The sequence below is a fragment of the Stegodyphus dumicola genome, chromosome 9, assembly GCF_044657685.1.
Source record: "Stegodyphus dumicola isolate Sdum_Otavi_A_Nest chromosome 9, ASM4465768v1".
NCBI classification, from domain to species: domain Eukaryota; kingdom Metazoa; phylum Arthropoda; class Arachnida; order Araneae; family Eresidae; genus Stegodyphus; species Stegodyphus dumicola.
The window spans coordinates 125,923,087-125,941,460 of record NC_140776.1 but is presented as its reverse complement, the minus strand read 5'-3'; positions in this window follow the sequence as shown (position 1 = coordinate 125,941,460).

Sequence of the window (18,374 nt, the reverse complement as noted above, 5' to 3'; positions counted from 1 at the left end):
TTTTCCCTCTGCACATCCTGATAATCATTAGAATTGATACAATTATCAGCACTTGCAGCCGTTTCCTTGGATATGTTTTAAACATGCACAGCAAATTTTTATCTAACTTTGAGCAAAGTATAATTAAATAAATGATAGTATATATGTTAAAAGAATATTTACCTGTGAAATGTAATACCGGATCCTGCTATTTTTCTATTTGTACAGCCGAAAGCGACGCAGGAATAAAAATTGCTTCTCGGAACAATATTGCAGCCGTCTACAAGATGATAGAAAATGTAGAAATAAAATGAAATGGCGGGGAAAAGTGAAGGAAAAAGCGCGCGAAGAATCCACGGTCTTTAATTTACGAAACTGGGTGTGGCTAGGTTCTGCCTCATTGGCTGAAGAGCTCGTCAATCTTTCTAAAGCCACGACTACTAAGGGCATGCTTTCCCCCACTTTTTGGCTTCACTTGGACTGCGGGCAGGGCATCTCCATGTATTCTAACCTCCTTGATTGCCACTCAAATGCTGAGAAAGTTTCAAATAATTTAGGGAAAGTTCTTTCCATGCTGTGTTGAGAATTTACAACAAAATACGTAAGAAAGTTTTGAATAAATAAATCCCAATAAGGTAATATTTTAAGGATATTTCCTTGAATAGCTAGACAGCTCACAAAAAATCGTTTTCTTCTACATAGCAGTATCTTCTCTCCTAATATAAATATTCAACATGTTCTACTTAAATTTATTCATATGGTTAAATTTAAGAATTTAAAAGTTTCTAATGTAGTAATACATTATTCAGAATATAGAAAAGAACAAAAAGAACTATGACTTTAAGTAAAAAACTGCAAACTTCTGAGAATGTTGCTCTGCGGCAAATTATAAAAGCACCGTTCTATATTAGAAACAATGCAATTTATGCGGAACTAAGCATAATTCCAATGAGAAGTTTTTACAACCACCTGCCCTGACAGTTTAACGTTCGTTTACGTACTATTAGCAGACTTTCTAGACATGAAAAATGCAATTTGAATTTTGTCAATCGGCCCAGTAGAACGAGAGACATAGAACTGTCTCATATATTCCCCCCCCGCAGCGTACCTTACAACTGTCTGCCTGAATGAGGGATACCTTCGTGGAGGACTTTCTAAAGGAAACTGACACATATTTATGTTACACATGGAGGCAAAACGCAAACCAATCAAGCAACTAGCCCACTCACCTAGTATCGCAATCAAGCCGTACTCTACGCATTCAATGGGCTTAAGCACTCACCCACTAATGGGGCTATTATTGCGTGTTTTACTCAACAACAAACCGACAAAGCACATGCCCATCTGGCTTTTTGAGATTTTCTTTAACGTGTGTAATCTACACATTTGAATACATGACAAATAGCAAAATAAGTGCTGTCTACAATTTCTGTAAATCAGTTTAGTGCAGGTATGGGCAAACTTTTTCGGTCGCGAGCCAAAAATCGAAAAAGATAGTGTGACGGGCCAAGATAATTTTTTCTAAAATTTTAAAAACAATATACAAGTATTACAATTTAAATATGTTAATGAGATGAATGAAATTGCGATTTCATTTTTATAAGTTCCTTATATTGAGGTTCGAAATGAGATGTGCTGATTCTAAGGAACGAGGCTAAATGCTCATATGTCAGTCTACTTCTGAAATAATTCTTTCTAAGGTTCATAGCTGAAAACACTTCTTCACATAGATAAGAGGAAGTAAACATGGCATTGCTTTTCTGGGAGTGAGATATTAAATTTGGGAAACTTAATTTCGATAACGATTTGTAAAACTCTAACTTTGGCATATTTAGAAACAACTGCTTGAGATGATTGTTAGATTGCAACTCAATTAATTAAAGTTGCAAATCTGACCTCACAATTTATGTTGAAAGGCGTGGTAAAAATATCCAATTCTGTTTGAATGGCACTTAAATCTTGAAATCTTCTTTCGAACTCAAAATACAGTTTTTTTTCAAGTCATCTTCATAATTCTTAAGTTTCTCTTCATTTACTGCGGGTATTGAATTTAACCTCGGGAAAGGAGCCAAGTCGTTCTTAGCTTGCTGTCCAGCAAACAGATTAAGTTTTAAGTTAAGATAAAGTTTTTTTCTAAGACGTCTAATTCACCTATATTGGATTCCCATATGTTTGCTCCCCGAGAAAGAGATAACGCTTGTTGACGCATATCTACAGCTATAACTAACAAAGAACTTCGGCATTTAACACTTTACTGATTGAAAGCGTCTGTGCTTGCTATTTCCGTCAATTTGTATTTTATAGAACAAAAACAGAGAAAGTACAAAGATCATCAGTTCTTTGGAAAAAAGGAAGAACAAATAATATTTAAACAAAGTAGAAAAGGAGACGGATATATAATATAAAAAATATGTATTTCTTTTATTTTGCCTCGGACCGGCAAATTAAAATTCTATCCGCGGGCGGGATAGAAGCTTCCGGCGGGCCGGAGTTGGCCCATTCCTGAGTTAGCGTATTTTAATGTGATGAAAAGACTTAAATTCGAGTATTTTTAGTATCCTTGTCTGAAATGTTTCTCTTTGCATCCCTTAAGATAAATTGGATGAAAAAATAACCAAAAATTCAAAAATCATATCTAGGATTATTATTTACTATTGCTAGTAATAATACTTTCAAAACTGAGTTTCTGATAACTGAATAAGAAAACCGGTTCGAGAACTACGCAAATAATAATCAGAATGCAGGAATTAGGGAAAATAATACTGAATCGTCTAAAGAAAGAACAAGCGCTCATTCTGAAATAAATGGTAAATCAGGATGTAATGAAATATGTTTTGTAAAACAAATAGCAATCACAATAGGTCAGTGAGTATAAACAACAATGACCCACTGAATATAACTGGTACAGTTTTATGGTCCTTTGATAATCACAAACGCCGAGCTTTCCAGAAAATCTATGAGCGCATTTTCCCTAAAACTGCTAAGTTTAAGAGTAAGCTTCTTCCGTGCCCCAATTTTTTTCCTTTTTTTTTTTTTTTTTTTTTTTTTTTTTGGTAATTAAATGAGATGCAGAAAACAGCATCCCAGCTCGTTAGTTTGCTTGAAAGCTCAGGTTAAGGTTATTGGAATAAGACAAAACACACGAAAGCTCCCGGTCTAAGAGGAAGGATGCCTTTGTTGAGGACTTTCAAAAGAAAAGGTAGCTCGCATTCACTTATACATATCCGAAAATCGCAAAAATCAACCATGCAGCCAACCTGTTTATCTGGCATCGAACCCGGGTCGAACTTCTATTATTCAGCGGTCGTAACCGTTCACCTACCGGACTTCCTACATTAATTCTTTTACTGTTTAACAAAAGTAATCAAATGATATAATTTGCATTCCCCTTTTAATAAAACGAATTGCATTAATATAAATAAAAGAACAATAAAATCTTAGATTATTATTCCGAAGAATTGTAGGTATGTTATTTTCCTTTCATTTATAAATAATTTTTCGTTAAGAAAGATTCAGAGGGGAAAAAAAAAATAAATAAAACTAAATAATGTAAATTTATTCTGATACGTGATTAACTGAGATTGATTTAAGTATAATGAAGTGTAAAGAAAACGTGTACGACATTGGGAGATAGAAGAACGATAACAATGAAGGTGTGAAACCAATAATAATTATTTTTATATCAATATGCAAACTACCTTTGATTTTTTTATGGCTCCCAGTAGTACATGTAATGAGTACAAAAGTAAATTTGTAATGTTCTCATGCTTTTTATTTCCTGCATCTGAGGAGGTTGGGAAATTATATCAAATCATTTAAATATTATTCATAAACCGTTGTGCGATTCTCTTTGACAAAGCATAATCCAATTCAAACTGCATGTGAACAATTTAAACAATCTTGATGTGCCTTGAATATACTGACTCAAAGGGACTGTGGCAGTAATATCAAAAAGCAGTTATATTTAATTTATTATAAAAGTTATTATTTGTATTAAGTTCAATATTGTCGTTTAGAATATTATATAAAATTAATATGCAATTTTATTTCAAACAGAGACAGTTATCCTTGACGCAGCTTCAAGTTTACTAAATGAAACACGGAAGTTGAGATCTAAATTTGAAAATTTCTTGAAGAAACGGAAAATTTATTAGCTCAGTATGAATATTTGCGAGAGTTTTCTTAAATAACGAAATGAGAAGGGGGAAGAAGAATTTTTTTTTTAAAATGAATTAACAGACAACGAAATTAAAAAACAGCTGGTAGGAAAAGTTTAGATATAAATTTCTACATTCCTGTAACGCATAATTATTATGCAAATGGAAACTTATTGAAAAGCATGGGTGTGGTATGTTGGCCCGATACATGTTGCCTTTCACGACACTCAGTTGCGAACACTCGGTTGCGAAATACTCGGCTGCCCGACAAATTGGATGCCGGAAACCGTTTGGCCGACAGGTACGTTTATTCATCAACTCGGTTGTCCGACAGGTACATATAGTGCATAATAATCCTCTGCTTTTTTAATGACATAGGACCTTCTGGAATTTGAGTTCATCCTGGGTAACATTTAAAGTTTCTTTATATAAAAAATTATCAGAAGAATTTATTGAAAAATTTCGAGATAAAGTTGATCGGGAATATATTTCTTTACATTAGAAATTATCAGAAAAAAGTATTGAAAAATTTCTATATAAGGTTGACTGGATACACATTTCTATAAATCAGAAATTATCAGAAGAATTTATTGGAAAAATTTTCAGATAAAGTAGATCGGGAATATATTTCTGAATATCAAGAACTATCAGAAGACTTTATAGGAAAATTTCAAGATATGGTTGACTAGGAATGTATTTCTGAAAATAAGTAATTATCAGATTGTTTTATTGAAAAGTTCATGACAAAATTGATTGGGAATATATTTCTGAATACCAAGAATTTTCAGAAGAATTTACAGGAAGATTAAAAAAAAAAAAAAAAAAAAAAAAAAAAAAAAAAAAAAAAACGTAATTGGGTAAGCATTTATGGTAATTATGAATTCACAAGTGAATTTCTTTAAAAATTCAAAAAAATTGATTGGAAATATACTTTTAAAAATTATAAAATGTCGGAAGAATTTATGGAAAAAATCTCAAGGTAAGGTTGATTTGAAACGTACTTATGAATATCTAAGAAAGAAACCTTAAATCTTAATCTTATCTTAAGAAAATATGTTAAAAAATGGTATTTTTTATGTTTTTATTGTTTTTAATTCTCATTTTGTTGAAAACTTTAGTCGAAGGACCTTTAACAAGTGTTTACCAGTATATGAAAGAATTCAGAACTTTCGTATCTTATTTTACAGCTCTAAAATTTACAGTTTTAGATTACGGGAAATATAATCTGTTATTGAAAAAAATTCAAACTAAATATGGAGATACATATATTATAAAAATAGAAATAGGAATATTTTCTTCAAAAAGTCCCGAAAGACTTTCTGATAATGCAATCAAGAAAAGTAATAAAGGGAATTACATATTCGACTATAAAGGTATAATAGAGAGAGAATATTTGTATGATTTGGAAAAATTTTAGACTATCTCCCATTCCCAAAACTTAAGTTTTTCGATCTTTTTATATCTAAAAATATGTAAAAACATACATTTTTATCTAAGTTCTCTCTTCTTTATTCATTTTTAATACTATACTCTATTTAATACTATACGTATATTTAATACGATATTTTATTCCAAAAACTAAAGATTTTTGTGTATATTTTCGACTTAGAGTTTTTTCATATCTAAAAGTAAATAAAAAACACACATTTTTATGTAAATTCTTTTATTTTTTAATGCAATAATTTTCTTTTACAAACTTCATATTTTCTTGTACTTTTTAGAGTTTTTTTATATCTAAAATATGTAAAGAGCATACATATTTTGTTAAAAAGACTTGACATGAGATAGAGTCATTCAGAGGTTTTAGTCATACTGAGGCAGAACGGACATTATGGCTCTATCTGTCATATAATATATACTTTGATAAAGAATCTTTTTTTTTTTTGACACTGAGTTTAAAAAAAATAAATAAAATAAAAAGAATTGAGAACTTAAAAAAAAAAAAAAAAAAAAAAAAAAAAAAACTGTATGTTTTTGATGCATATAGTAGTTCAAAACGAGAGAATAAACATAAAAAAAAAATTCGTTTGGCATGTTGCTTTCGCAGAGGAATGGTCATGGAACATTTCATGTTTTTATGAAGCTCCTTACCGTTATCCTTGCGATGTACGTAAAACTTTCTCACATAATGGAAAGCGAGTAGTCGCGTAATCTGGGAAAATGTCTTTTGGACTGAAGCATGTCATCTTGAGAGTTCATCGGATATAACAGCATTTGTAAATCATCATTTTGACGAACTTCTATAGATAGAAACCCGTTGTCTATTTTAAGCTTTTTTTCCCTTGCGAATTCCTGAAGTGAAATTCTTGAACATTTTACTCTTCAACGAATTTTCTAAAAACATCGTACGAAAGCTTGAAAAAAATTTATTTCTTTATTTTCATTAATTAATAAACGCAGAAGCGATAGAAACATTTTTTCCCTTCAAGCAACGCATTTGCGACAAAACATGCAGAACGAGCGGATAATATGGGAAAGATGAGTTTATATAGTAGAAACTGAAGAAATGTCGCAGTGAGAAATATTGCTAACAAACATTGTGAACTAGCAAGTTCTTAGAATAATTTTAGAATTTTTAAACAGAAAAGATTCAGAATCCCAAAGTGCCGAAGAAACTCCAAACGATTTGTTTAAAAATCGCAATAAAACAGTCAATAAATAAAAGTCTACTTTCTCGAACTGAAAATGAAATAAATAAAGAAACGAATGAAGGAATACTGTAACAAGCAATAACAGTCTTAAGATTTATAAATTACTGCAAAGCGATAATTAACAAGCGAAATATATATATTTTTTAAATAGCACTGAGAAGAAGATCTATTCGTTATCGCCAGAAAAGTCAGACATATTTTTTGGAAGAAATAAAAATAATTCTGATTCTGACGAAGATGGTGTTTTAAAAAATTCCACTTACAACAGAAAATAATTGTCCCTTGAAAATCGATTAAATTTTCTAAAGGCGTAAGAGAAATAAAATTTAATGGTAATGATAAACACTGCATTCTCACACATCAAGAGCTTAAGGCATTCGAAGCAACTGTAAAAGCGCAGCAAACTTGATCGAGTGACATACTATTCTTTGTCTGCGATCAATCCTACATATACCCAGAATAAATTCGATTTAATACAGGACTTCAAAAAAATTAAAACTAAAGGAAGAAAGAAAATCTGAAAGGAGTCCGATTTTTAACGTCGCACTTAGAGGGTCAGTAACGAATTTCGATGCTTTCGCTGCGCATCGCAGTTACAAATCTGCTTCACTTCTGTTAACACAAGTTTTTTTGTCTCTTTAGCTTTGAATTAGGTATTTTTTTGAAAGCAGGAGAGATGAAAAATGAGCAACGCCTTCGCCGGGATTCGAACCACGGGCCTCTCAAATACGCGTCGAGTGTGCTGACCACTATACTACGAAGGAGGGACAAATACCTTATAGCTACCTTATTAAACACGGTACTTACGAAACGTATAATTCAACAGCAAAATCATAAAATTTTTAAAAGCAGCATATCAGCCTACGTTTAGAATTGTCGATGCAGTGTTAAGTTTTCGCATATCTTTTTCTAGTTTTTTTTAGTCTCTTCTCAATTCATATATCAGCGCTCCGTTTTCTTAGTGAGATGGCTTACAAAACTATTTAATGTATCACAAGGTTCTCAATAACGGTCTCAGGGGAAAAAAAAAAAAAAAAAATTATGACGCAAAGCATGTCTTAGTAGAAGAAGGGTTATATTTCAATAACCCCAAAAGCTAGTTTTCGTTTATGGATTATTTGATAATTAAAGGAGATCATTACAAAATACACGTGGGGGGAAAAAAAGTGAAAATTGCAATTGTGGTTAAGCTTCAGTAAAGTTTCAAAGCTTAGACAATAATACACAATATTTTAATGACAACACAAGTGTGCGCGCACGAATTAGATATAACTTGTTCAGTTCTAGTATACTGCAGTGGACGGCAAGCGGTTGCGGGAGCGACGCAATGATTTTGTTTGTTCAAAAATCAACATAAATTGATGAAAAATAAAGGTGCACTAAGAATACAGCGCAATAGACAAGCCAAAAAATTAAAGAACGATTTATTAAAATGTTTAGCCATAAAAAGAAAGGCAAGCAGCAAGCGATATTATAAAAATAATAACAAGAAAATAAAATCGACTGAACTAGTTTTAGTTTTCAAATAAATCAAAGTGTTTCGTCTGCCGTTGCCAGGAATAAATTATCAAATTTGGATGTACCTTTACCATATTACAGTGGAGAGATTCTTTACTTGTATCTGCCAAATAAAATATCTGATGTGTACACCACATGACTTCCTTGTACGGAATATTAAATTATACGCATTTTTTCTTGCACTTCATTTAAACTTATTGGATTGAATTAAATCTACTTCGCTGAAAAAGCATAAACCACAATAGAATAAAGACATTCTTTAAAATTCACTCTATTTGTTTACCAAAGCGACACTCTGGCGCTAGGTTCACTTAACAGTATTATATTTCGTTCATATTATAACTCAGAATGCACAAAATTTATATCATTTAAAGAATTATCTAATCGTTGCCACATGTTCAATTCAAATACTATAATAAAGCTAGAACGATGTATAAAAGAAATTAAGAAAACAAAACAAAAAAGAAACAGTTTTTCACAGACGATCGAGTATTTCTTATTCAATTAATTCAGATCTCACTTCGCGACAAAACAAAAATACATAAAAACTCAAAATATCTGTATTAAAAATTACGAAGTAAATTTTAAACACTTATTTCCTCGAAAAAATTCCAGAAAGGATTAAGCATGATTTAATTGGCAATAATAAATGAAGGCGTTATCTTTGTTGTTGCGAAGCTAAGTTTCTCTAGATTGGCAACAAATCCACTAGTCTGCTGTTTCAAATGTATACTATCAATGGCCGCCGTCAAAAAAAAAAAAGGCTTAGCGGCACTTAAAAATCTTTAAAATTGTTGATAATTCTAAAAATATTGCATACAGATTTACTAAAGGCATAAAAACCTTAACTGGAAGATAAGAACAACATAATTCAATCATTTTTAAAGCAAAAAATGTACAATTTACAAACATATAAGAGTAAAGAAACTGAGATCACTGAGTCGGGTAACAGACTGGGTATATATAAATATATTTATATACGTTTGGTGCAGCCGGTTGCAACCAAAATACGAGGTGCACATCTACATGTTATAACAGTCTTATATACAAAATTTCAACGTTCTGGGGCTACTCGTTTTTGAGTTATGCGAGATACGTACGTACGCACGTACGTACATATGTTCGTACAGAAGCCACGAAAAATTCTCTTCAGAATTCATTTTAAAGCAGCTTTATATTTTTTTTGGAGGAAAAGAGTCTTTTATTCTGTCCTTACCTACAGATATCACGCAAAACATCGTTAAATTGCATTCGATAGCGGTCAAAATGGATATTTTCGTTGAAATATGCTGCCTGAAACTTTTCGCGATTACAATACTTCCTTTTTACTTCGGCCCACCAGCGGCCGAGCGGTAACGTCGCTGAACACTGGTTGTTCGATCCGGGGTTTGAGTTCCCGCGAACGGGCTGGCTGCATGGGTGTTTTCATGGTTTTCCCCATGTGTAACGTGTATACGAGCCAGTTCCCTTAAAAAGTCCTCCACGAAGGCATCCCTCCCTTAAGGCAGATAGCCCTTGAGTGCTTTGTCGTAATCTAATAAACCAAACCTTTTTACCTCGTAGAAGGAAGTAAAAAACTGATTGTGTACTCAGTATTTTGTCAAAAACCTCAAAGGTAATTTGGATATGTTTGCGACAGATTGTGGTTTATGAAAAGCGTAACACCAGACATTCAAAGTGGCAAATTTTTATCTTTGTTGAAGACGTCGACAAGGATATACTAATGATTATTATAGGAGATTTTAATATCAGTGTAAAACGAAATAAGGAAGTGTTCAGTTTTATTGAAAAAACACTCTAATCTTAAAATGATACCAGTCAATTATAAATGTTAAGAAACACATAATAATTACATTACTACCAGTTTTATTTTATTTTTCTCCAAATTTCTCTAAACATTCCTTCACTAAAGAAACAAAATAATATATAAAATAAACAAAAAGAACAATTAATGAAATAAAAACTAAGAAACATTAAATATCTTAGGAACTAGTCTTACGCATCTAAACTAAACGACAGTTTGCAACAAATGTAACAGAAAGCCTCCCGTAAATTTTTTTCTGTGTCTTTTTTTATTTCCTTGTACTAAGTAAAGAAGTATTATAATCGCGAAAAATTTCGGGTATCGTATTTCACCGAAAATGTCCATTCTGACCATTTTTTTTTTCGGATCCATTTGAACGATACTTTTGCGTGACATCTGTACGTACGAACGGAATAAAGGACCATTTTCTTTTAAACAGATTATGAATGAATTTAAAATGGATTCAGGAGAGATTTTTTTCATGATAACACATAACTGAGCGTATAACTCAAAAACTCAAAAATCTCGCATAATTCAAAAACGAATAGTTATAGAATGTTAAAGTTACGTATATGGGGCTGCTGTAACATGTAGTTATGCACCTCCCTTTTCGGTTGAAATCGAATGTACCAAACTTATATAAATATATGTGTATATATTTTCCTATTCTGTTACTCAGCTCGGTGAGCTCTTTTTTATTTCTATACTTTGATAAATTGTGCATTTTTTGTTTTAAAAATGATTGAATTATGTTGTTATTACGTTCCGGTTAAGTTTTTATGACTTTAGTTAAAATTTGCATACAATAGTTATAGAATTATCAACAGTTTAAAAGTTTTTAGTGACGCTAGGCCTAATGAGGCCACTATTTGTTTATATTTGAAACTCTTAGTAGAATAGTGCAATTAAGTCAGTTAGTGCAGAATTTCAGTGTCTTTTTGTCCAGTTTTGTGCATCGAAATGTTATCTTCCTGCCTGCTCTCCGAATTTCTTGTTTTTTGTAGAAACTCTATTTTTAATTGTAAAAATTGTTTTAGTATTTAACTGTATTCGGTGTTTTAGGTTTTTCTGTATTTTACAATTTTTAATGAAGAACTTTTTTTATGTATTTTTGACTTCCCACGAAGTGAGAACTGATTTGATTAAATGGGAAATATATGGTCTAATCAAATTCGAGGAAATAAATTTAAATCAAGTGCAGCCAAAAATGTGTATAATTTAATAGGCCGTACAAGAAAGTTATGTAGTGTCCACATCAGATTTTTTCAATTCAAATTTTGTCTTTTTAACTTGATTCAATAAACATTACGTTCTTCATACTTACGTTACATAAAAGTTAACAATTTTACGTTACGTAAAAGTTAAATTTAAAAACTACGTAGAATTTTACTCTTCAGAACAACTTCATAAAAAAAAGTTATTACATATAACAAAATTACAATGAAATAAGCAATATCCCTTAATACAAATATTAATAATCCTAATAAATAAATTAAACAACTTCCCTTTGAAAAATCCAAAGAACTCAAATGGTATAAAGGAGGTTAAAAAGTTTGTTTCCTAAAAAAATCACTCAAAACTTTTCAATATCTTAAAGACAATGAAATGAGCAATAAATAACATAAAAGAATACAAAAAACAAACAATTCTGAAAAGCAAAGTATAATTAATGATATTTTATTTTATATTTTAAAGAGAAAAAAATTACAATGAAATAAGCTATATCCCTTAATACAAATATTAATTATCCTAATAAAAAAATTAACCAACTTTCCGCTGAAAAAAAAATCATGCAAAACTTTTCAATATCTTACAAACAGTGAAATAAGCAAAAAAATAACATGAAAGCAACTCAAAAAACATAAAATTCCACGCAGAATTTTACTCTACAGAACAACTTTATAGAAAAAAAAAAAAAAAAATCAATAAAATTGTATTATATATATATATAAATGACAATGAAATATGCCAATCTCTTAAAAACAGTGACATAAGAAATAAGATGAAAAATTGTTGCCAAACCCATAATTTTAAAAGAATGAAACTATTCAAAATGATGCAATTTCATCAAAAATCTATCAACAACAATAAGACAGGAAAATTGCTGCCAAAATCACATTTTTAAAGATGTGAGATGTGAGAAGTATACTCTGAAGCTTCATTTAATTTTTTTTTTTTAAATACAAAATATTATCATTTTTCCCAAATTCTTTTTGTAAAAGTAGTCGCAAGGATGAAAGTTTAACGTGTCCAAAAATCAAAGAAAAATAAACTGTACATTTTTAAAAATAAACTTTTTTAGAAAAAATCCCGTTGAAAAGGTGTTAAGCTCCCTTTGTTAAATAAATTTGTATTGAATCGATTTATTGAAACACGAAATTTATTTTAAGTTCGTAAAATAGCTAAGTGCCTACGTTTCATGACGATGTGAAAATGGAGTGTGTAGAGTAAAATCTCGCTTTCCTATAGCCCATTATGTCTCAAAATGACGCAATTTCGTCACAAAACATAAAAAAAAAAAAAAAAAAAAAAAAAAAAAACTGAAATTTTTTCAGATTTTAAATTACGTCCAAAGGGGCGTTTTTTTAACGTTTTGAGTGTTACCTTTATTTATTAAATATCATGTTCTTTGCACTTAAACCATAAAATTCAGTTCAAGAGCAATATCGCAAAATAATGTTAAATTAAGCATATCTTTAGAATTTCCGATATACACAGTCTCGCGAGCTGGAGATAAAAGTATTTTTTTTCTATATAACGTTGTCATTTCTCGCTTTTAAAGCATTGAGTTTGTAAATCAAAAATTCGTTAAAGTTTTACAAAATATAAAACCTATAATAAAACAAATTCCAAACTTGGGATTTCAGATGGCCATATTCGCAGTAGGATTTCGTCATTCAAATTTCGATGGCTCTATGTACCATTGTTTTATCACAATGCGAGAAATAGACAATCATTTATGCAGATTTTTCATTATTTAATTTCTTCAAATATAATGCAGGACTCTAACATTTTGTGGCAACAGTTTGAAAAGTGAATCGACGTTTATGAGTCCGACGCAAAATGCCAAAACGAAAGCAATAGGACTGAAATCCCTTTGGACTAAAAATTCGATTTCGAATTTCGAAAAAATTGCTTCGAGGTGCACTGGCTCTTCTCTAGATGCACCTATGTACCAAATTTCGTAGCCGTGGGTCTATTAGCTTACGCGCAGCATGAACGAAAGACACACACACATACACCTCCACAGGCACACCACACCATCAGACTCTTTCTTTTATTATATGTAGAGACAATTTTGCCACTACTGGCTTTCAAATCGCTGAGTCTTTAATGAAAAATTCATTAAATTTTCACAAAATATGAAATAAATAAAAAAAATCTAAAAGGTTTAAAATATTAAATGACGTCCAAAGGGGCGTTTTTTGACGTTTTGTGTGTTACCATTATTCATTAAATATCATGTTCTACATACTCAAACTATAAAATTCAGTTCAACAGCAATATATCGCAAATTAATTTTAAAATGAGCATATCTTTAGAATTTCCGATACACAGTCTCACGTGCTAGAGATAAAATTTTTTTAAATTTAATTTTTTTTAAAGTTTTTTTTTTTCCCGTACAGTGTTGCCATTGCTGGCTTTGAAATCGTTTAGTTTTTTTAATCCAAAATTCGTTTAATTGTTACAAAATCTGAAATCGATAATAAAACAAATTTCAAATTCAAATTAGGGCTTCTACATGCCCATATTCTACGGAAGATTACATTATTCAAATTTTGATGGCTCTAGGTACCGTTGTTTTATCACAATGCGAGAAACATACATACATTTATGTAGATTCTTCATTATATAATTTCTTTAAATATAAGACAGAGCGATAATATATGGTAGCAAATTTAATATATGGTATATTAATATATGGATAATATATGGTAGATTTGAAAAGTGATACAGCCTTTTAAAGTTTTCGACGCAAAATGGCAAAACGAAATTAATAGTCCTTCAGGGCAAATTGCCCCTTTGGACTAACAAATTCAAAATTGAAGTTTCGAAGTGTACGGCTGGAGGGCTACGCGTGCTCAGAATTTGGTGGTTCTAGTTTCCATCGTTTTTTCACAATGCGAGGAACATACATGAAGTGCATACATACAGATTCTTCATTATCTAATTTCTTTAAAGGTAAAATGGCGATAGCAATTAGTGGCAACAATTTAAAAAGTGGTAAAGGCAAGAAAAGATGTTCGAGACGAATATCACCTCTGATGCTATAGAAAAAAGGTCGAAACTAAAGCAAAGAAAGGTACCATCAAAGGTAAAATTTTTCTGTATACTGACTTAATATTACAAATCATGCAAGATTTTATTTATGAGGTAAATTTGTAGCCAAAGCAAGATACATAAGCAAGGATTTAAATTTTCTTTGGTATTAATTTTTATTTCTTTGACATAAGAACACAATATTCAAATGAGAAAGCATAATTTTTTACTACCGTTGTTGCCATTACTGAAATAAACATGTAATACTTAACAGTACTTTTTATTTAAATAAATAAAAAAGGAGCATCAAGTATGGTAAATAGTAAGAAACTTAGTTATTTAAATATCCATTAGCATCAAAGTAGACAAAACGAATTTAATTTAGGAAATATTATCAGTTAAATGTAAGAAATCGTGAGTAATGCAGCTAATTCCCTCTCCTACTTCAGAAATGCAAGTCATAATTTCTGAAAGCAAATTTCGTATTTATAAATAGAATAAACTGGAAATACCTTAAAAATTTATAAATAGATGCAGTTCCATGTCTCAGATCAATCGACAGCGGGAAAAAATTAAATAAATCTGATTTAATTTCGTCATTTCAAACCATCGCGATGGTTGCTTAACTTATCAACATGCATATTTTGAACACAATTTCAGTTCATTTTTTATCCCGTTGATAGATGGCGCTACATGTATACTTCTGTGAAGAGAATCCTCGATAGCTCTTTCCTTACATTTTGTGAACAGATGCGGCAAGGTAATGCGCTTAATTAAAGCCTGGAGAAAATTTATTCTTAAGAAATAAACCGAGAAAAAGAAATAAAATTAAAAAAACATTAGCAAATGTATGATAAATGTAATAGCATGCCTAATTTGAATATTACCTTTCTTCGCACTTTCACCCCATAAAATTCAGCAGAATCACAAAATATGTAAAATTAGACTATCTTTAAAATTCCCAATTAGAGTGTTAAGTGTTTCCACACATCTTTTTATGTTCGCTATATTATTTCTGATATTAGTTCCGAAATATTTCAATCGGTTTTCAGATACAGATTTCAGTTTAACATTTTAAATTTAAACAGTTAATATGGGCCTACAAATGGGCGGAGGGAGTAAAAAAGAAAAGTTCTGAAAGGGTTAAGATTTTAAAGGTCCCCCAAAAGGTTTTATTTTCTACGCTCTCACTGAGCTCGCACTCTCGTCACCATCGAGATAGATAAGGCCTGCGCGCTGAGTTATTACGTCACTTCTAAGGGACCGGTCTTCGCGCAGTTTAGCTTCCTTGCTAAACACCCGTTTTTCTAAACCAATTCTATGAAATTGGTATCTCATACTATAAAATCAGTCTAAAACAAAATTACAAGTGGCAATATAATGTTTTACAAAGCTTATACGAATATGAAATGTTTTCATTTTCTTTTGTTGGTATTTATTTTCAAAACAAAATTATTTGAGAATGGTGTGGTGCTTTTAAAAGCAAATCATTTCTTTGAAGAAAAATTGGTTTTAAAATTCAAGTAGCTAAAATTTTTACTTTGATTTTTCTGCACTGTTTTTGTGTCTCTCGTTGATTCTCATCACCGCATCAAATTTTTTTGTTTCACCCACTACTTTAACAAAATGTTTGCCAGTGGGAACACATGTTATCTCTCATTCTATAATTATTGCATATTTTTTATATCTATCATATTAATGTAGCAGGATTATAAAACATCAAACGAATGCAAGAGACTACTTAATATTTAGACTAACATTTAAATGCCTTATATCAGTCAGAAAATTTTTTTGAATGTAATAAATTACTAAATAGTCTAGTCTTAAAATTATTTCTTACTTACATATTGTATGTTAATCTGTATTACAGTTAATGTTTTCCTCTTAATGCTACATAATTATTCGACAGAATCTGTAGTTAAATTGAGATAATGTTTATTACATAGCTCTGAAGACTATCAATATTAAAATTCCAAATAAGACAGGAAAAAAGTTTTTTAAATAAAGTTATACACAATTTTTTGAAAATATTTTTAAAATATACGAAATACTTAAAAAACTTTTAGAAACTGAAATTTCTTGCAAATATTTACATCATACCTATTTAACTATAAGCGTTACCTCTGTTCTGAAAAAATTTTTTCTATTAATATCCACATGAAAAGAAAATATAAATCCTAACTTTATGTTCAAAACTTTTCTGTATAATGTAAGCAATTTTTTTAACTTAACTTACATAGCTTTTGGTGGTGCCACGTACTCAAATTAAAGATTGTAATTTAAAAGATAATTAAAAAAATTGTTTTTAAAATTGCATTGAATTGAAATACAATGAAAGCAAGTATGTCTACATATGAATTCAATTACTACTGCTTCTTCAATAACTGTACATTTTTAAAATTTCATTTTGCAGTTTCGCAATTTAATTACCTTAATATGAATCTTACATACATTACTTTAGAAACTTTTCTATCATTCTCAAAAAGATAAACAAAGATAAAACATTTGCATAAAAAATTTTAAACAAACTGATTGCATGATAATAACATATATAAAAGTGAACAGAAGTTATATTAGCGCTAAACATATGCATTTAAGTTTCATCATGATAAAATGATATTTAATGATTTGCAAAAAACATTGATATTTAAATTTAAGAACACAGTACTCTGTCAAGAATCAAATTTACTCTGCATTTGATATTCTACATATTATGTAATGAAATAAGTGTTATGCTTTTAACCCCTTAGGACAGTTATTTCATATAAAATTAGTTTCCAATTAAAATAAATAATCATAAATTTTGCTGACAATTTTTATATTACTAGTGTTAGTAATTATTACAAGGGATGATGCTTCAGATGTCAAAAGTAAACATAAATTCAATTCTTAAAACATAATGAATAAAAAATTACAACTTATAAAAGCCAACAAAAAGTTTGCTGAGGGTCCCTTAACCGTGACGTCACAAGCCAGTTTCGTTTCAGAGCGCAGGCCTTATCTATCTCGATGGTGACGGCACTCTACCAGCCTGCTATTGCTCTCACTCTTGCTAACCATTTCTTTTCGTCTTTTTAGCTTTGTTATTAAGCAGTATTTTCTTCGCACTCATGCAATATACAATTCAACAACAAAATTTAAGAAATTTTAAAAGCATTCTCGTGTTTAGAATTCTCGATGTTTTTCCCGAACATGTTAAGTGTTGGCATACATTTTTTATTTTTTCAGTTTTTTCTCAGCTTATCATATCAGTGTACAGTTTTCTTAGTAAAATGGCTTGCAAAACTCTTTTTTTTTTTTTTTTTTTTTTTTTTTTTAATATTATTAACATATTGTGCGTTAAATTTATTAGTTAAATATCCTGTTCTTCGCACTTACGTCACATAAAATTCAGCTGAATAGCAGAATCACAAAATATTTCATAACGGCGTATATTTAGAATTTCCGATAGACAACCTCCGATAGGCACTGTACGGATTAACAACAGTGCGTTAATCCGTACAGTGCTGCCACTGTTCCCTTTCAAATGGTTGAGTTTGTTAAAAATTCATTAAAATTTTACAAAATATGAAAAATAAAATTCGGAATTCCAAAATTAGGGTTTCGAGGTTCACATGTTCGGGTGGAGGACTCCGTTATTCAAAATTTGATGGCTCTAATATCTTCTTTTTTCCAGAGTGCGAGAAACATACGTACATACATGCAAATTCTTCATTATCTGATTTAATTAAAAGTAATATAGAGCGATAATATTTCGTGGCAACAATCTGAAAAGTGATACGCCGCCAAATACCGTTTCGAGACTAATAGTCTATTTGGGCTAGCAAATTTTTGGGCTAAAAGAAAAAATAATTATCTGGATTTAGATACAGGACATAAGAACAAAAAACATACATTTCAAACAAATTGCTTAATGTGTCAATGCCAAATGGTAATGGGAAAACGTATTATGAACTTGTTTCAAACATAGGCATGAAAAAAATTATTTCTTTATTTTATTTCCAT